Source organism: Coloeus monedula (assembly GCF_965178545.1).
Source record: "Coloeus monedula genome assembly, chromosome: 6".
NCBI lineage: Eukaryota > Metazoa > Chordata > Aves > Passeriformes > Corvidae > Coloeus > Coloeus monedula.
In genome coordinates, this window is record NC_138786.1 from 19203796 (window position 1) to 19225149 (window position 21354).

At 49.0% G+C, this 21354-nt stretch overlaps 1 protein-coding gene across 1 annotated transcript in view; it reads right to left on the reverse strand.

The window, feature by feature from the left end:
- The window catches only part of RASSF7 (Ras association domain family member 7), a 33218-nt gene extending 22095 nt beyond the window's left edge, over window positions 1–11123 (reverse strand). Inside the window, exon 1 of the mRNA XM_082283790.1 lies at window positions 11043–11123. The gene's annotated coding sequence lies outside the window, so the exon portion shown is untranslated. The remainder of the gene's footprint in view (window positions 1–11042) is intronic.
- Window positions 11124–21354: the final 10231 nt, after the last annotated feature.

Sequence of the window (21354 nt, forward strand, 5' to 3'; positions counted from 1 at the left end):
TTACTCACAGCAGTCAGATTTTCAAGCCAGGACAGGGGTGGTGCTATCTGCTTTGCACAGGTCTCACCAGCTCATCTCAGTGCTGGAGCATTAGGTTAGGATGCTAAGTGAGGTGTGAGAGGGCAGGAGAGGAATCGTCTCTGAACTACTGGTCTCCAGAGCTGTGGGATTAACCACACTCACACCGACAGATTAGGGTCATTAACGTGGTCATTAAAAAAAGGGAGAGTCCTACTGTGAATAATGGCAAGTACTTCCATACACTGGCAGGTGCCTGGTCCCTGTGGTGGAGGCTTGAAGGTGATGAGACAGTGATGAGTGTGAGACATCTCCAAGGCAGGAGCAACACTCACCCTTTTTACACCTCTCCTGCCATCTGAAAATGGAGGCAAGCACAGGAACGTGCATGGATGAAGGACTGAATTACCCTGGACCACACCCCCAGTGCCCACATTGCGCTCAGCACTCTGCAGAAAGGTGCTTGCAGTTGAAGCTGGGATAGGGGCCTGCTCTCTGGGCTCCTGCACCCCTGCTCAGTTATTATCTCTTTAGGTGAGCTCAGCTTCTCAAGCTGCAAAATTGGGATAATGCTTACTTTGCTTCCAGGGGTGTGGAGGAATAATTAATTAATGTTTATGAAATGCTTTCAGATCCCTGAACAAGAGGGGTGAGATAAGCAGCAAGGGTTCATGAGGTAGGTGGAAAGTGTTATGATGAATTATTACAATTCAAAGGTAAATTACTGTTATTGCTGCCTAATAAGCAGACACAGCCATTAGCCTCTGACAATCTGATTTCTAACTCTGTTAGTTCCTTTTCCCCTCCCTCTTCCCAATAAAAAAGTGGTTTCATCTTTGCTACTCACACCCAGCTGAAGTTGACTATAATAACCTGATAAATCATGTGAGGCTGACCCTGGTATTTGCAGATGGGACCTGCAGCAGGACAGCTTGCACCACTGCCATGAGCTTCTCACCTGTGATAGCATCTGGGGGAGGGAGACCACTCTTCCTTTGCAATGGGGAGCATCCCCAGATGCAGTCTCCTGTCCAGCTTCAAGGACAGGACTTGCTGTGTGAGTGCCAAAGCTTGTGGCAGGTCAGGAGATGAGGGTGCCTAGATGTGATCCCACCACTCATGGTTACTACCCCTCAGGTGGGCTGGGAAACGTCCTTGTGCATGACTCTAGCCCAGCCTTTGCTTAGAAAGGCTTAAATCCCAGAAAAGACCTTGCACTGGTGATGGGTAGGAGTGCACAGGGGCAGGAACACAGTGAGCGGGCACATGGGAGCTCGGAACTGCTCTAAGCTGAGCTGGAAACAGTCCTTAGGCAGCTTGGCCATCTTTGCCTGGAAACCAAAGCGAACCTGACCTGTTTTAAAGCAGTGTGAGTAATGTGAATCCTGGGCTGGTGTGAGCAGGTTTTTCTGGTTCTTGCTCCAGCTATTCCCCCTCCTTCCCTGCCTGGGCTCCCAGTTTCGAGCTGGGAGGGCACCTGAGCCTGGCACAGCTTCCACCCTTCAGGACACCTTTTCCTGCTCTCTACCCGTGCCATTCCCATTGGCCTCTAATTGCTTTTCCAACAGGTCCACCTGCCAGGCTGTGCTCTCAGAATCCCCCCCATTACACAGCCAGCCCTGCATCTTCAGCCTCACAGCCCTCTCACACCACCAGCACTGGAGGTTCTCTCCCATGCCTTGCTCTACTGGGGTTGCTGGTGCGAGGTGTCAGAGCACAGCACAGCCTTGCACGAGCTCTGTGCCTTTGTGGTCTCCAAGTGGGGACCTTGGGCAGAAATAAGGAGGGTCCCAAAACTGGGTTGCTTTAGGTACTGACCTGGACACCCAAGACCACCTCTACACACAAGCTCGAAAAGTATAGGCAAGACTTTTTGTTTCTAGTTGTCCTTTTTATACTCAAAACCTTTATTTTAAATTTTTTTTTTCCCTGCTAGCAGGACCAGGGCTATGTATAAACACCCCAGTTCAGTAAGATGTATGAAGCCCAGTTCACCTGGGCTGGAACCCAACACTGAAGACTTAAACCCCTGAAAGATTTAAGCCTGAGTTTCAGTCCTGTTGAGTCTTTGGAGAACAGCATTGAAAGCCTAAAATCATTCCAGTTCCCCTGTGCCTCCCTGGAAATCCCAGTCTGGTGGGAAAGCAGCTGTCTCTTTTAAAAATACAATGAAGATAACAAGAGTTATCCTTAATTGATCAAGTCCTAACTGGATCCTATATGCACCTGTAACACACAAATAATACCTAAACAAAGAGGAACAGAGATTTTTTGTTTTTCTCTTTGACAAAATTTTGCAGTCTTTATTTTAATTTTAAAGATAAATTGCTATCATCTTCAGGAGACGGATTTCTTATTAGCTATCGATTTTACACGAAGATGTTATTTGTCAGGATACTTTATCTGCTCTCCATTTCCAGAGTACTCGAGTAGGATAGGTAATGTCAACTGGAATTCACTTGGGGAGCCAAATAGAAAATAGATTTTATAACCTCCTCTGCTAAGAATAAAGAGTACCCAATACACTACAAGGTATCATTGTCTTCTTAACCCAGGGTTTTCTAGTAACTACATGAATCATGCAAAGTCGCTTTTCCATTTGTATGTTAGCAGCATGCCTGAAACAGAAATATCATCCAACAGATGCACATTCAGCATGTATCTTCCTTTCTATTGGAAACTCAGTAAATTGGCTTTTGCTCCCATAATGCTGAGCTCTTGGCAATTTTTGAGCACAGCCGTACTCAGCACACAGCAGGCAGCTCTAATAACAGGCCACCTAAGCAAAAAGGAGGATTTAGATTGCCCTTGCTCACCGAGATTTTCCACCTCTTAATAGTCAATATTTGCCTTCAGGCTGTGGGTTAGTTAAAGAAGTCAGGCCAGCTCTGTACCAGTGAGGCTTTGCAAAGTGCTGCTCATCTCCTGCAGTGTGTGAGCCAGCACAGCCCAAAACACACACAGCAGCCCCGAGGGGGACATGTCACAGCCCATGTAGTCCCCTCCAAACAGTGCTCTGGCGAGTCCTGTTTTCCTACCAAGCATCCCCCTTTTTCCCCCCAGGCATGGGAAATATGCCTGGCTGCCATTCAGAGTGGGAAACGACTGAAAAGCCAGAAACTTTAGAGGGGATGAAGCCTGGACTGTGTCGCCCTCAACAAGTGGGAGTTTTAGAAAACACCACCTTTGTGAAACCAGAGAGAGAAAACAATACAGAGCCTGGCATGGGCAATGAAATATGTATGTACCTAGGACCTCATCCGGCCCTCTCCCGCCACTGTACCTCTTGCCTTTGCATTCAAGGGGCACTGGATCTCATCCAAAAACGATGCAGGGGAACAAATGTAGCCCTGGCAACCCCACCGAGGGCAGGGAGGAACAAAGAGGACCCCCGGGCTGAATTTGTTTCTATTTTTAATCCTTATCTTTACCCATCACCCCCATGCATGGAAAGAGGCTTCTCAGCTGTATAGATTTGCATTGCTATGGGAGTTTGAAGTGATAAAACATTTGGCCTGCCTATTCAGAAGCAATTAGTGATTCAAAGCAGCCTGAGACATCTTAAAGGGGCCTGGTTTTCCAAGAGACAGGTGCTCTGAGCTGACTTCAGGGGAAAACAAAGTTTTTTTAGAAAAAAGAAGTCACTGGCTGCTTGAAAATACATTTCGTTCAAGACTTAGTGATGAAAAATAAATATTGCACAGAAAATTCCAGATTAGGCTGGTAAAATCCGGGAGGAGGTGGGGAGAACAGGCCTGGTTTATGGTGCTGGTAGAAGTAATGTTTATCTATCTCTTGAACACACATAATTTACATTTTTATCTTACGGGTTTCCCCTCCACCGCCATGACTAAACGCAGGCAGAGCCATATCCCACTAAGGCTGCCATCCCAGCATCCCTGTCCCAACAGCATCACCATCCCAACAGCATCACCACCAAGAGAGAATTTCTCACCCACATCTCCCACCAAGAGAAGAGGTATTTTTTTGAGCATTACTGCTCTTAGACATTTAAATCTACCTCAGCCAAAGGGCAGTTTACCAGCCTTTAATCTGACTGCAGTGACCAGCACATCCTTGCTTCCACTGTTGCAGGGCAAACTGAGGAAAGGAGTGAGACCTGCACCACAGCCCATGCTGTTACAGGCTCTGGCAGGATGAGAAGCCCTGGGAAGGCAGTGTGGGGATGACTAACTCTCAAGGTCCCAGGGAAAAGCCAGGAAAACTCATGCTAAGGGCAAGATTGCCTATGCAGAGACATCAGGGCAGGACAAGCTGGTATACAAATGTTCAATGCAGAGGAGAAAGCATCCACTCTCCCCCTAAAGGAGTTGTCCTGTGGTGTCCTCCCCATGCAGCTCCTTTTCTCCCTTTAGCACCAGGAGCCAAAGGGGTTTCTGCAACAGGCAACTGAGAGCAAATTGAGGTTTTTGCTTTGTGCTGTGGAGGCTCCAGCTCCTCTCTATCCCCGTGCTATTGAGTTATGCTGACACAACCACTGAATTTCTGGGTTCAGGAGAAAAAAGGGAGGAGGATGAGATCTCTAACTTCCATCTGGAGGCGTCTTCTCCTCCCCACTGTACTGTGTACAGCACCTGGACTCCCTGCAAAAGCATCCCAGTCAGCCAAAGTCGTTTCCACTACACGTGCCACGTTGCCCGGGGGCTGCTGCTGGGGCTTTGCCAGGCAGAGAACAGCACAAGAAGACTGCAGGAAAGGGTAGGGCTGATTTAAAAAACAACAACAACAACAGAAAAGGATTTCTTCCAGAGAGCACTTGAAAGCTAACAGGGCAGAGGGGCACAGCTGGCAGGGGATGTGTTTTAAACTGCTTTTTAATCTGAGAGCAGATACATCCATCACCATCTCTAACATCTGTCTGGCAAGATGGATGGGTGGGGGTAATAATCTCCCAGGCTGTTACATGCGGACTAACTAAGAGAGAAGCCAGGCAGCAGATACATTCAGCAGCCCTCAGGGGCTTCCAAGGCAAAGCACTGGTTGTGAGCAGGTGCTGCTCGGCCCCAGCAAGTGATGGAGGAACACCCAGGTGGTGCAGATATGTCCCTTTTCCCATAGTGCTGCAGGAATCAAATGTTCATTGGGGAAAAAAATACCCTCCACTACATGCAGCTCTGCAGGGCTTAAAGAGCATCTCAGCCACTCAGCTCCAGGGCTGGCTTAGTGTGATTCAACACAAGTCTCCAGCTGAGATCAGGGCCTGCAGCATGCACTTGCACACCTGTGGGGACATCTACCCCAGCAGCTTGAAGGCTGGAGAATAGTAATGAAAGGAAAGACAAGAAATACTTCTTCTTATTTCCCAAACATGAAAGAAAACTCCCAGATCCAGCTTAAAAGCAAAATAAACAGCATGAAGATATTAACCGGCATCTTCAGGCACTTGTATGTCCTCATGCAACTGATCCTGACTGGACTGATTCTCACCCAAGCTACAAAGCATCAAAGGCAGAGGCGTGAATTGCAATCACTTTCCCTGGTCCCAGGCTGCTAAATCTGCACTTCCCAGCCCATGCAGAAATCACTTGGCCAAAACAAGGGGCCAGACCTGCAAACCTATTCCAGGTGCTCTTCAGAGTGTGCTACATCTGCAAGAATAACTTCGATTTAGGGCAAGGTCATAAGCACGAGTGAAATGCAAAAAATGGCAGTAAGGAGAGAACCACAGGTGTAATGGAAGAGGCCCAAGACACCTGTCTGGGGCTAAGCTTGGAAGATCCATCAGCCCTCACGGCATCTGCTGTGTTTATTGTCTCCTCAACAGTAGCTGTTTGTGTGGATATCTCACTTTTCTTAGCACGTACACATGCACCACCACGTTTTAACTCCCACTGTTGCAAAGACATGTTAGAGATGTGACCCTGAAATGCTGGAAAGGTTCAGAAAGCAAAGCACACTCACAATTTACTTATTCAGTCTTCAACTTTGGGGTTGTGCTGCTTCTTGAGTTGGCAAACTGGCGTGGGACAAGGAGAGTACTAAAATGCCAGAAGTTATCCCCCCAAATCAGGTGTCAGAGAGGATAAACAGGGTCTGATGGCAGGAAAGCAGCTACAGGAAGGACTTTCCTAGATCTCATAGGACCCTCAAGACCATATAGCAACCACCTGGAAAAACGCACCAAACAAGAAGAAAGAGGAGGTTCAGCAGGACCAGTAGCTCTGGAGGTGGTCCAGAAGACCATCTCCAACCCACTGCTGATACCACCACTTACCCCCTTCCTCCCAAAGGAAATTTCCACCTATCCTGGTTTGCTCGTGTGTCAAGTTTTTCCTCCCCTACCTCTGCTCAGGTGTGACTGTATCAGCTGTTTTTCAGCCAAGAGGATGCTTCACACCGAAGGGATCCAGAGACAAGCCTTGTAATTAGGGCATGGGTGCCACCCACCAGTTAACCCCTCCTCCTTCCCTGTTTAGCCTGGGAAACATATAGCCAGGTTTGTTTATACTGCCCATACAACTTATCATTTGGGCATTCTGCTTTCTGTCTTCAAAGCACTTCCGCAGATGTTTTGCAAGCTTCTTCCCAACCCTCATGTGGCAAAGGATTTAGACAGGAGATGGAAGGGGATCAGGGAAAAGAAAAGCTAAATAATTTGCCCCAGAGCAAAAAGAGTTGGCAGACCAGGCAGATCCAGGATCAACACTCAGCAGTTCCTGACTCTGAATCTCATGCTCTGATCTTTGCCTGTACCTCACTACCTTCAGGTTCAAAACTGGTATTGTGAAGCCTGGTGCTCCTCTTGGTACCAGAGAGCAGGTTTGGAGGGATTTCCTTCAGGTCACACCCACTGGACTGAGTGGTCCTGGACCAATGATTAAACTACACATTTTCAAACATCTGGCAGTGGTTTTTCAGCACATGTTTCCCTTAAGAGCACCACAGGTAAGAGAAGGGAAAGGATTCATCCATTCATCCAAGCTCTATTTTGGAATGGTTAAAGCAGGCAGGCATGGACTAACAGGCGGCACTCCCTTCTTCTGCCTGTGCTACTCTTGGTGCAGAGAACTGGATCAAGGACTTGTCCAGCTGTAGAAAATCCCCAGGGGAGAAAATGGTTAATTTTTTTTCTGCCAGACCAATGCCTCTGCATCACGCAGTTGGAGAAATGCTCATGCCAACAAAGAAGGTGGTGGAGCAGCAAGTGCTTGGATCAGGCTGCAGAATGAGAACAGCTTAAACTCCTTTTCCCACCACTGGCCATAACAGTAGAGCAGCTCCAGGCATGTCCATGGAGCTTTGGCAGTCTGGACCAGCACTATCATTTCTATCAGCCTGTACCTGGAAATTTTAGGTCCAATTACCCAAAACTCTTAATATATTGATAATCCTGCCACAGCTTTTCTGTCGGCACTTCTGACTTGCTAAACCCCTTAAACTGTTGCTGGACCAAGAGCAGCCTGGGAGGTTCTGAGCCCACAAACTACTTATTTTGTCCCCATCACTGGAACAATCTTGTACTGGAGTTTGTTTTGCTGGTTTTGCTGCACTCTTTCTCTCTTGCTACAGAGGGAGAGGAAACCTCATTAAGATGGAGAGAACAGACACAATCCCCATCTTTGTCTTTTAATCAAGAGGCAAAATGAAAAGATTCTAGCAGATAAAGAGCCACCTAACGAGAGCATTCTTGGTACCAGACCCACCGAGGAGCACCACTGTCAGCCCCTTTGTTCTATCAGTCCCTTTGCCCCTACCTAAACCTGCCATTTGCTCTACTACTGTCATTGTGTGTCAATGCTCAGTCCCTTGCTTTGCTTCAACCCTCCCAGATCTAAAATAGATGTAAGGCATACGGCTTCTTCCCAAAGCCCTCCAGGACCTGCTGATGAAGACTCAAGAGGCATTAGAGGACTCTGGTGACACCATTGCTTTGGGGATTACTCCTTTCTGGGGTAGGAGAGGCTGGAAATTACAGGGATCAAGTCTCCAGTCCTCTCCTTCATGAGCAGGGAGGGCAAAGCAATTTTGGCTTCTCCACTGCTGGGTATGCAGGGCAAACAAACACAAAGTCCCAAGGCTGGAGACCACAGGCATTGGGGTGATGCAGGACCAGAGACAGCCTCAAACACTAGGGCCAGGTGAGGACTACCAAATCCACATACATGCAGGCTGAGTAATATCCTGAGGAGCCCAAACATAGATGGAAATGGCTGGGACTTGAGAAAACTTGCCCAAGGGCCAACGGGGCTCTAGCGAGTGACCGCACCAACTTATGTAGATCCCACATTCATTAAAAGTAAAATTACTGTCTCCCTTTAATAACACCATTAATAATGTCTGCTGTCCTAGGAACTAGGATTGCTTGGACCTCACATCTGTGGAGGAAATCTGAGCTTATGCTGAAGCCTTCTGGTGAGTGAGCTTTGCCAGGGTCCCTCTGCTGTCAGGCCTCTCTGGTGTCTAACAAGGTCTGGTCTATGCCAGGCCTTCCCAGGCCAGGGTCAGTGAGGGAGTTTGTCTGTCTTTCCTTCCCTCAAGACCCATTTTCACAGCACTTGTAGGTGTCCTGAAGCAGAGCATCTCTACTTCTCAACAGCATTTAAAGGGTATCAAGAGAAGGAACGGGCACAGACCGACAGGCACACGAGTCCTACCATGTCTGTCTTTTCTTTAAGAAGAGACAGGAAAGAAAAGAGACCAAGCATTATTTTTCTTGGTGAGGAGAAGGGATAATTTCCTGTTCATGATTCAGTGCTGTCATGTGGAGACAATGACTGTCCTTTATCCTCCTCACAGCTTTGTCTTTAAAACACCGCTCATGCCAGCACACCTCTCCAGGTAAGGTGCAATTACCTGGGAGTTCACTGGCGCATCACTAGCAATTATCCAACTGCCCTGTGTCCCATCAACCCACCCTAATCACTACAGCCCTAAACCTGGCAGCTCCTACAGTAAATACCATCATTAAACCTCTGGGAGTGAATTTACTACCAGCCACAGAGTGATTGCTTGCTGGGGTCACTGCAAACTGAACAGAAGGATTGTTATAAAATACGATCCCACTCAAATAAAAGCAGATGCTATTAGCAAGCAACAGGCACTGTTTATTCCATAAAATACCAGGAAAGACAAGTTATTTAATGACTATCTGGGAAAGTCCTGCCTTGCTTCTCTGGGGCTAATGTTCCCAGTTCATAAACCGCCTCGGCCGAATTGTTGGGGAGATAGAGAGCGAGCTGAATTTGTTTCTGTTTATGGCCTGCCTGCAAGGTGTGGGTACGTTTTTCCCTCTCTTGGGTTTCAGACTGACATTACTGTTCATGGGTTTAATAAAGCCTGAAGAATGTACTCACCTTAACCCTTCAGAGAAACAAGTCTTACTTCAGCTAATTGGGAGCAGGGAGAGCTGTTGGTCCAAGTAGGAACACCATCCAGTCCCAAGCTGCTCAATTTAAAAACATGATTGTTGAAAAAATAATTTAGATACCCAGTTTGTTTAATTCACCTTTAGTGAATTTTCATGTTTATTTATTTTCAGGTTCATCTAGGTCAAACCTCCTCTTACTACATGGGACAGACATTTTTTGTTAACTTTCATTTAGATACAAAAAGCATCACTGATTCTCACAGATCTAGTGACTGGGTTTTCTAGGCAAAGGCTCTGCTGTAAGCCCACCACTCCAAAATTGTAAACTTTGGCAACACTTCAGTATGCAGGATATATTTTTTTTAAACTGACAACTTGTGCTACATATTCCCATTTAAACAGTGAAAAATGATGTATGTAACAGGCATGACCCTTTCCCTCTCTTTAATCTCCCACAGCCCTGGGACAAGCTGACTGTGCTAATCTCACCCCTCCAGGTCATCAGTGCGAATCCAGGTCAGCAACAACACGTTGCCAGCAAAACCCTCTCTGCTCATTTTTTGGTGTCCCTCTGCCTTTCCCTGCCACTGGCATGCTGAGGAACTGCTCTTCTACTATGATACTAGGAGGGATCTCCAAGTCTCATCATGCCTTTGGGTCTGTGAGAAAGAATTGTTCAGGCAGGTCTCAGCCCTGTGCCCTAACAAATAACGCAAGCTGTGATCCAAAAGGTCTTGGCATTGTTATCCCTCTTCATCTCCCACTTGCAGCAGGAAGACCTGAATCGTGGCACTGCTTTTCAATGTGTGCCACTGAATCCGTGCAGGACACCAGCCCTTCCACAGGCTCACCACCTGCCACTGAGCCAGGAAGCTCCTCCGGGATGGCTGTTACCCCGTGCAGGTGGTTTCTCATCTTGGACAGCTTGGACGTGCCCCGTCATTAATGGCTGGCACACATTTTCACAGACACAGGTATGTCTCTGCTAGTTTTGACAGGTGCAAAATGGGCTGTGCTGAGTGCTGCCTTCCCCATGCCGGCAAACTCTTCCACCAGCCAGTTCCTCGTATCTCTGCTCGCATCTTCCAGGCGGAGGAAAAAGGCTTTTCTTTACAGCACGCCCCCGCAATGCCCTTTGCTTTCCTGCACATAGCTGAGCCCTGGGGCGCCCTTCCCTCCTCACCCCCGAGCTCCAGAGGGACGGACATGCGGGTGGGTTGCGCTGAAGCAAAAGCAGAGCAGCCCTCTGTCAGCAGGAAAAACAGTTTCATTTCAATGTAGCCATCTTCTAGCGCATCTCAGAGCCCCGGGTGCCCTGCAGGGCTTTTGTGAGTTTGATTAATCAGGCGAACCCAAAACTAGCCAAAATCACTTGCTCCGTCCTCTTGGGGCAAGAGAGCTGACCACACAACTGTTGGAAGGTCCCTTGACTTCCCCCCTCCCTGCACAGCTTCTCCCCAGGCATCCCTCCCACAAACACCACTGAACGGGCACTTTCAAGACCCCCCAAACACCAGCGATTCCCCCCTGCCCACTCCCAGCTGCAACCAGCTCCTCCGCTGCCTGTCCGTGCGGGAGCACAGGTGCCTCTTGTGCGGAGCCGCAGCCGGCGGCCACCTGACACCCGCACCGGCTGTAGCTCATCCCAGCTCCCGGGCTGGGGCTGGGGCACGGCCCGGCACCGCGCACAGGGTACCTGGAGGAGAGCCAGCGGCCCTGCGCGCTGCTCCTCGCCCGCGATGCCTCTCGCTTCCCAGCACCCGCCGTGCTCCCGGAGCCGAGTGGGGACGGGAAAGTCTGGCTCCTCTGCTTCTCGTTGCCAGGACACCTTGGCGTTCAAACCTGAGCTGGGACCAATCAGCCCCGGGGCTGGGGAGCACCAGCCCCACGTCATCCACTGCTGGCGTTGATTTGAGCGAAAAAGCGTGACAGCGGTCACAGAGCCCGTGGGGAGCTGCCTTTGTGCGGGTGGGCTCTGCCCCCACCCCTGCCGCTTACTGGAAGCCTCTTCTGTCGGCCTGCGGAAAACAAAAGAGCCGTGGAGAAGGGAAGGGAAAAGAGCACTTCTCCCCAGCTGCCAGAACTGCGTTCGCAAGCCTGGGTTCTTCTGCATGTCCTCTTTCTGCAACCCCCGGCTTCCCACCACATCCCGGTGGTCACCTCACCAGGGACAGCCTGCGCCCAGGTCACCTCTGCCCGGGAGCGATGGAGCTTCCCCAGCACCGGCAGTGTGCTCCTTGTGCCCCAGCGGGGCCGCTTCCACCTGCCTGGCTCTGCTTCAGACAGTACAGCGTGGGTGCGGGCCCGCAGACCCACGGCTCCAGGGATGCTTTCTGGCTTGGCTGCAGTTGCAGGGGCATTTTTTTCTCCCAGCCAGCCCCTGCAAGATGGTTTTGACGGAGCCCAGAACTGGAGCCTTAAGCCCCTCGTGAGCACAGGGGACTCAGGTGCACAATGCAAACAGTCCATCCTTCGTTAGGGAAACTTTCCTGTCTGACCGTTCAGGAAGCACTTTGGCCACCACACTCCCGAATGGTCAGACAGGAAAGTTTCCTCAACACCTTGGTGCTGGCTTCTCTACTCACATGCAGCTTCTGCCAAGGTGCACACCTGAGTGAAAGATGCAGCCATCATCTGGTTTCCTGCGGTGCTGGAGGTGGGAACTGGTGCATTTTGACTCCCCACAGCCAGAGAGGGTTCTTCCCAATCCACCAGGCTCCTTCCCAAGGTGGGGTAGGTACAGGTGCCTGGGCAGATTCTGAAGAAACATATCCACATGACCTTGATGGTGGTAGAGGGTAGACAACAGCAACCCAGGTATCCTGGCAGAGCTTCTCCCCTCAAGCCCCCTAGACCCTCCAGCCCAGGAATCTATGTTCATCTCCTTCCTGCTCATGGGACAAAGTTGTTGGACAACAGCCTCCATACTCAGATCTCATGCTGAACCTCTGGGATAAGTGTACCTGGTTTCTGCTAAGCCTGCTCCCTTGTCATTTATTCTCCCCAGAAGAAGACCGCTGAGGTTTTGCCAGCTCACAAGAGAAGATGACCTGAAGAGGGGTCTGAGCATGCTGGAGGGTGGAACCATAGGATCAGCTACATGTAGTGCTGTGCCTGACTCACTTCTCCATTAAACCACATCCCAAACACTCATTTCACTCCATGAATTAGCTATGCTGCCGAGGTGCTATCCACCCCCATTGGCCAGCACTCGGGCTGGCTTCCTTGCCACCCCACGCCAGCAATTAATGAATCCAGGCTGGCTCCTCACCCCACTCTGCCCTGCAGGCGGATGTGGATGAGCTGTAGAAGCCTTTTCCCAGTGGACTCACATCTTGCCAGTACAGTACCAGGCAGCCTGACTGCCTTCCTTGCCTTGGGGCTCAGTACAGCTCCTTGTGAATGAGGTATGATTTAATTAAGGACACTGTTCCTGCAGAAGATGGCCTGTGTGAGGCTGTAAAGGTCTTGAACTCATTAATTTTCAGGACATACCTGCAGTTAATTTGCGGTGACTTTATAGAGCAGACAAGCACAAAGGGAGGTGTCCATGTGGCTCTGAGGTTGCTCTGCTCATCCTCAGGACCAAGCCTCCAGCAGTGCTGGTTAGACCATGGTTACAGATGTCCCTTGTTTGGCTCAGATACGGGATTTCCCCATTGACTCGATGCAGAAGAAGGCGAATGACAATCACAGAAAGTGATGGCATGGATTGCACCTCCTCATTAGCTCCATCTCCCCACTGCCATACACAGAGCAGGAGGGTGAAAACACTGACATTTCTGGCAGCTTTCCCAAAGGGAACAGACAACATGGCAGGAGGTCCGGTGTGGGTAGTGTGGAGCCAGGTGGGTATGAAAGGACTTCCCTATCAGTGCTGTCAGTGCGTTTAAGAGCAGGTTACAACAGCTGAACAAGGCAGTAAGACCTGGCTGTCTGGGCACTGCCATGGTGTAGCAACACCCATGAGAAAGGCAAATAGCAGCCCTGGCCAGCAGTAGGGCTTGGGGACAAGGCTGTCAGAAATACTGAGCTGGGGTTTTCACCAGCATTTCTCTCGTGGAGAAAGAGCCATTTCTGCACTCCTTGCACATGATTTAGAAGCATTCCCCTTTATCCCCAACTCATTTGGTCCTCACCTAAGACAGGAGTGAACTTCCAGCCCTGCAATTTGCCATCTCTTATCTCAGGCTTTAAAGCAGGCTGATAATCTTGGGCCCCAGTAACCTGGGGAGATTTTCAGTCAATGGAAAAATCCCACTTGAGAGTGATTTCTCTCTCAGGCAACTGACTCAGCCCCTGGAGGTGCCATCTTCCTCCTCTGCTTAGGCAGGAGCCAGGTATAGTCAAGTGCCTCATGTTAGATGGGAGAGGAGTCCTGCCTCCAGGCAGAATCAAAGAATGTGAGATATCAAAATACTCCAGAGGGCCTGGGCCTCACTTCTTGGCTAGGAGCCACCCCCAAGCAGCCCCACACATTTTGGCCAGGCATGGGCAGCACTGGTGGATTGCATAAGTGAGCTCAGCTCCCTCCTCCAAGCAGGAGTGAGCAGCTCCTTCAAAAGCTGAAGATACTGCAACTGCCAGCACAGGGAGGGAGCACAAGGTCCCCTTTTGCACAGCTCTCCTGCAGCTGAGCTGTCAGCAGAGCTGTTGTGTCTCTGGACAATGGACATCCCTCCAGACAGCTGGGACATCTGACCATGGAACCTTTGAAAGAGTTACAGTGGAAGGAAGGCCCAGCAGAGGCTTCCTCCACCACGTCACTGTAAGTGTCATCAGGCAGCAAGGCTACAAGATAGCAATGGAATGTGATAAACTAATCCAGTGGTGGGGCAGAGTGAATGAAACCAGTCAACCATCCAGGGTAGAAAGGGTCCAGTGGCTCAGTTTTGCCCCTTCTTGCTTCTCCAAGCAAGATCTGCTCTGCCTGTATTTGGTGCAGGTATCCCATCCACAGCCACCCAAGATCACACGTGCTGACCCAGTGACAGCTGGAATAAAACCATGTCCAGATGCAGCAGCACAGAGTGATTTCCCTTAAAGCAGTTACTCCTTTGGGAACTCCCCAAAATCCCCAGCTAGCCACCATCAGAGCTGGTGGGCTGGTAGAAGCAGAGAAATAAGTCCGTTGTTTCTGGAGGGGCTGGAACAGGGCCCAGCAGCTATTGATTCAATTCTTCATTCACTGCAGGTTTGAGTGAAGCAATTCAGAACCGTTCCATCAATTCAAACTTGCATAATAACATTAGCCAAAAAACTCAGGAACTTGGTCCATCTTTCCTAGCAGATTCTATTATTCTGAATCATTCCCTGAGGAACAACAATAAAATTATGGTGGCCTGATACACCAAAGCCAAAAATCCTAAAAGTCTAAAAGTCAAAAGTTTTGTTATCATTTTTCTCTGGACAAGAATACCTATGAGAATGTGCCAAAGACTCAGTTCCCCGCCTTCCCCATACCTCGAGTAAATAATACTATAAAATAAGAATAAGAATAAAGTAGAATTTATATGTATTTGATAAGCACATTCAAAAAATAATTAAAAAAAATAACACTTGCACCCCCTTTTTAGCACTTGGAGCAGCCAAAGCCAAGGAAAACGACAGGGCAAAGGAGGAATGTTGTGTGGGCACTGCCAGTGTGGGAACAGTGTGCAGGGTGGAAACTGTGATCCCCACATTTCCACATGTACACTGCACCCTTACAATAGACTTGACACTGTGTGTTTTCTCAGTCCAGTAACACCTCCAACAAACCTACATCCATCTCCGCCCACCCCTGCTCTCAGGTGATCATCTCTTCTATCCCATACTTTTGGCTTAGACTGTGTATTCCTTGGAGAAGCTCCTCCAAGGTGATATTCTCCTTCTCTCCCCATTCCCCCTGAAGGCTTCTCCTTTCCCATCAGATTTGTTTCTCCGCATGGCCAGCGGGAACCGAAATGAGGGTAAACACACATATTCATGCATGTCTCCATTCCATGTCTATCTGTCTCACAGGTAAGATGCAAACCCTGCTGAGAACAACAGCTTTAACCATGGCAACGCGCTCCAGCAACATCAACACAAAGGCACTGAGGTGGTAAAAAGGCTGGAAAAAAGAATGAAAGGAGGAGATGAACTGGGTCCATTGAGGCCTGTTAAGAGCCAGGCAGACGGATCTGGGTTGAGCAGCCAGTTAGTAGGGTTGCTATCTCTTCTTCCCATTTTGTCTCCCTTTGTATTTACATCTCCTTTTGTACTTAACATCTTGCTAAGTGGAGGTCTTATTCCACCACCTCTGCCCGCACTGGGCTTGACTGACCTGGAGGGGAGCTTCCTGCCTTGTGCCCCAAGTTGTTGTAAAGAAATGTTACAAATGAAGATCTTGGCTGCTTGGAAAATCACAGCGCTGCATCACTGCGTGGCCTGACGGAAAAACCAGACCAGTGGTGAGGTGCCATTGTGTCAGCTCCACCCTCCTCCTGTGGGAGGAGCTGCATGGCTCTGGCCATGAAACCAGCAGCCCCTTCTTGGGATATGGGGTACTCAAGCCCCTTCCACGCCAGACTCCATTACCGTCTTGCTGTGCTCCTAGGACAGCTTGGAGCATACCTGCTGGCCAGAGAACCAAAGCACTGATTTACTCATGGAGAGGACAGAGATCATTGCTGGTATGGAGGACAGAGGTAATTTCAGCTGTACAGAAAGCACTTGAAATGCAATCAGGTCACTCCTGGCATGCTCAAAGCCTCCAGTGAAGACTCTGGCAGTGTTACGAGAGGCTTGAAGGCCAAAGGAGCAAGACTGATGGGAGGTGTGAACTGCATTTTCCAAAGACGAGGAAGAGGAGTGGAAGGGTTAAGTGACCCACAGTGACAGAAGTGGTCAGAGCCCCACTGCTGTTTCACCTCTCTTGTAGCTGCTAATACTGTTTAAGACAGCCAGAAACACAGGACTGGCACCTGATCTGGGTGGGAGGTGAATCTGTGCAAAGCAGCAGACTTTTCCTAGCCACAGCAGAAATGTCATAATTTCTGGATGATTTTGGCTCTATGGTGACCTCAGACCTGATGTGAGTTGCTTTGGTTATTTTTGGTGAAAATCCAACAAGCCTTTGCAGCCTGCAGAGTGAAGGAGGTGATGATGACATTGTGTACAGACAGTGACACTGGAGGGGACATCCATGGCTTAGGAAATCAGTGAGAGGGGGTGAATTGGAGCAGTGTGGGGAGAGGAGCACCTTCAAGGGAAACTGGTTAGCGAAACTGGTTAGAGAAGGGTTAAAAGGTTTTAGTGAAAGCACAGGAGGGACTAAATGGATCAGAGAGTAAAAATCCAATTAGGAGATCTAACAGGAAGAAGCCAAGCCTTGAAACAATAAAGATAATAGTTTTAGCTGCCAAAGAAAAGATTAGAGTGAGAGCAAATTTGCGGTGGGGCCAGGAGGAAGGAAAAACTGTAGCAAAAAAAAAAAACAATAAAAAAAATATAAAGAATTATTAGTCCTCAAGACAGATTCACGTGACAAATTCACATTACAGCCTCACCTACAGCAAAGTTCATCTCGGGACCCAAACTGTGCAGCTGGTTCTCACCTCTGTAATTGGCTGAATGCCTTCAAAGAAGTTTGAAGTTCCAATTTGAGCCCATCGTGGTCTTATCGACACGAATAGGCTGGGAGTGAATTGACCACAGTGAGGTTTGGTTGCTTATTTTGCTTTGCTGTGTTATCATGTAAATACATTTTACCTGGGATAAAAGCCAAGGAAAGGAGCTGGAACAGCCCCGAAAGTGTTCCCTTCAGCTCTCAGAAAATGCCAGGCTCTCACCTACAGTCCCTCAAACACCATGGGGTCTCTGCAGGAAAACCAAGCAGATTTCAAATTGGGAGGATGGATTTGCAGTCAGGAAAGAGACCCAACACTCATAAAAACACCCAGATGACACCTCTCCTCTTCCAGAGGAGAAAGAGCCCTGGATCAAAAACACCCAACACAAGCTCCGAGCTGGTGATGCGTGGTATGCACTGCCAATTACTTAAGCAAACGGGATCACAGGAGCTGGCACAGCCTGTGGCCAAGAAACAGCAGCATCTGGAGGGAGCAAGAGCTGTGGGGCAGGCATGCTTGCCAAGCCACTACACTGACCTGTGCCCCAAAAGGCACCTCTTTGAAGCCTCGAATCCAAGATGTAATAAGGCAACATGGAGAAGGGGATGAAGGAGGATCAAAGGTCTGGAGGAGCCTTCCTGCAAGCAAGGACTTGCGCACACCAGGACCTCTCAGTCTGGAAAAGACATGGCTGAAGAGGTTATGGTAGAGGGCTACAAAGTCAGGCATGGCCCAAAGAAGGCTGACAGGGATTGCCCTCTTCCCAGTGCAAAAAATGGGGCAAATTTCAGAGCAGGGAGGTCCTTGTGTGGTGGGGGTCAAACCTGGGGAACTCCTTGCCCAAGGATGCTGTCAGCTGTCAGTATTTGCATGAGTTCAAGGCAAGACTAGATGAGCTGATGGAGAAAAAATAATCTGGATTAATAAATGCAGACAAGTGCTGTTTAGGAAGCCTGTGGGATTGCACTCTTGACCTGTGTTAGTAGCACATGGTGAGGGGACATATGGGCCACACTCTGCCCATGTAGACCTCACTCCTGGAGGCAATGACAAGGGGTAAGGATCAAGGGAGTTCTAATCAACTTACCCTTGGGAGCACCTACTGCTCCCTGAAGCCTCAGGATGCTCAGCAAATCAGACCCTTGATCTGGCTTACTGCAGGAGTTTTACTTCCTCATGGCTAAACAGCCCCATGGGTCCCAGCCTTGTCCCAGGATCAGAGCTGTGCTACAGTTTATCAACAGGAAAGCAGAACACTGAGTGATTTCTCCCTGTAGTGTGTGTCCTCAGCCTACATCAAAGAAACTCAGCCACAGCCTCAACCAACTTATTTCTAAAGTGTGACTTACTATACTTAGACACAGAGGTCCTCCCACTGAAGAATCCCACCATGCCTTCAGAGGATCATCCATCTCTCACACGGTTCAAGCTCCATCTCCAAGCTCATGTGATCCCACTCAGTCCATGGCCACAGCCGTGTTCCTCCACCACCAAAAGCACACTGCTCACATCAGGCGGCACAAAGCCACCCACCTTCCTCCTCCCACCCCCTTGTCAGATGGGAACACAGTCTTGCCAGCTCCCAGATGGGAAGAGGAAACCTTTGCCAGCCCCATGCCAACCCCAGGGCAGCAGGTATCCCTGCCAGCTTCAGGTGTACTGAACCATATTTGCCAGCTCAGGCAACCACAGAGCTTTCATGTTTAATCAAGTGAAGGCTGCAAGGGCCTGGGGGCAATAGATGGCTGGCTGTAGGTCAAGATGCCCATGTGCTCCTTGTCCCTCCCACATTATTTCTTCCTCAGCCATCCCTATGACCTTTCTCGGAGTACACATGATGTGGATGTGGGATGCGATGTCAAACCAGAAACTGCAGCCTGGCTTTCATGGCCTTGTGGGATCACCAACCCCAATAAGAGCTGCCAGGCACCAGCCAAACCCATGTTAGGTCTGTATCTTGTGCCTATTGGGAACCACCTCATCCTGGCACACAGAGGACCTTGCAACCTCGGAGAGGTCTTTGCAAGTTCTCACGAAGCCAAAAAATGCCGGTGTCCCTGCCTGAATTATATTTTGCCAGCTCAAGGACCCCAGCCCCAAAGCACAGCACTGCAGAAGCTGTGGCAAACCCCTGTCCCTGGACATCCTGGGAAGGGCACAGCAGAGGAGAGCTGTTTGAACTGGAGCCACTGCACTCCCTGTGCAGGATAGAAATCTTGCCTAAGCCAAATGTTAATGAGATGGCAGAAGCTCTGGGCAGGCTTTGTGCTTTTTTTCCTCCTGGATTAAGCAGCGGCATGTGAGGATCATGGAGCTGAATGGCTGACAGCTGAAGGTTAACATCAGGTCAACAAGCCCTTTCTTCCTGCCTTTCAGTTCTGAGACCCCGAGGTGGGAGGGTTACCTAAAGCAAACATTTTTAAAAAGACAGTTCTCATTTCTTCCCTGTCTCTTTCCCTTTCTTGCAGAGGAGCTGCCCTGGGTTTGAAAGCCAGATGGGATGCTGCTTTTCCATGAGCATCAGGATTTGGGAGCAATGGCAAGCCATGGCTGTTCTCCCATCTGAAGTCCACTGGTCTCCCTTTCCCAGGACGAGCTCACTCCTACGCACCTGCAAGTGTCTGCAGGCACCTGAGCTGTGTGCAGAAAAGCAGGCTTCAGCTCCTGACTCTGCAGCTGATCTCCTGGGAGATGCCAGGTGTGTTGTTCACAGCCTGACTCAGCCACCCTTGGATTTCCTTGTATTGCAGAAGTGTAACCGAGGTCTGCGCTCTGGCGTCTCTTCTCCAAAGCAAAGGTCTTTGCCCTCCCCTCATCACCCTCTGGTGTGTGCCAAGATAGTGACATTCCCAAAGGAGTGGTGGTTTCTGTTTGATCACCCAGGTGGTACCACAACTCAAACACCACAAGTGGCTTGTTTCCCCCCATCCTCCTGTGCAGAGGGCCAGAGGCTGCCCTGGCCTGCTCCCAAAACCACCCATTCTCATCAATGGCATTAAGGACAGCAGAGCAAAACATGGTACCTTAAGGATCTTTTTGCAAGGCAGAGTTTGATGACTCAATTACTACGCACCTTTTGAAGCAGTGTTCCAACAGCTGCACTGGATGGGGGGATCCAGGGCAGTTTCTCCTGCAAAGAGAAGTGACTTGGGGGGGTTTTCCTGAAGGGATCCAGCTGGGCAGTGAGGAAACTTCAGAACAATGGCTGTCCAAGTTACACCCAGTCAAGTGTGCTATGGGGATGAGAAGAGGTTTCCCAATGCTTCCCACTGCCTCTGCTATGGATACATCAATCCTGAGCAGTCAGAGAGTACTGAGCAGCTGGGAGAGGAGGAAGAGGGGAAGGGACAGGAGGATAAACATGTCATAAACCACCACAGATGCTTCTGTCATCGCCTTCTGGCCACTGCTTCAAGCCTTGCTACCATTCAGATGTTACACTGATTTAAAGCTGTTGGAGTAATCAAAGTGGAACAAATTTCCCAGTCATTGTTTCTTCACATAGACACAGACACAGACACACACACATATATATTTGCAGACACACACCTGTAAAACGGAAGCATGATCCTTTACATTGTCATAGCTTTTTCTTGCCTGGGAAGGAGGTACCAGTACAGATTCTCAAAAGATGTGTTATCAAGAGTTGCACCCCTTAAAAGGCAAAACTATTTCACTTTCAAAACACCTGCTACATTTCTGATTGGTTTTTATACCAATAAAAATGTCACGTGTCCTCTTGGAAAATTAATTCAAAATAATTTATCCAGCAATCTAAATTAGTGGAACTACATTAAGTCTTGCTGTATACACTCTCATCTTAATTCAGGTTAATTTGTAATTCTTTGAAAAAATCCTTAATTAAATTGAAGGGATCATTAGTCCATTATGTTCCAAATAAGACTGTCAAATACAGCTCTTGGCTGATTTTAAATTGCCTGTCATAATTACACCAGAAGAGAAGCACCTGAGAGTTTCCCTCTTCTTTGGGCAGCCAAGAAGCCCTCAGGGTCTGTGAGGGGACTTGGGGACAGTGATAACACATCCAGGCTGTTTCTTTAAACCTGGTGCTGTGGACAGAAGCACGAGCACTTGAGCAGAAAAACAGACCTTTTGGGCTCTCTATCCTCCAGTCTCAGCCTCTTCCCACCTCCCCCCCACCTGCTGATCTCTGATGGAGCTTAGGAATCGCTCACTTCCTAAGGGTGTGTGGGGAGGGAAAAAAACCCAATGCAAAACAAAATTGAACAGAAGTGCGGTTGACATGACATGGGATAATTATTTGGACAAATGGAGGACAGAGAGAGCTGTTTTTGCTGGAATAGTCAGTTGGACAAGAAGAAGAATTTCCATAGAAAAGATGGTTTTGATCATAGTCTGTGATATGGGTTAATAATGCTTTGTTGGACAGTT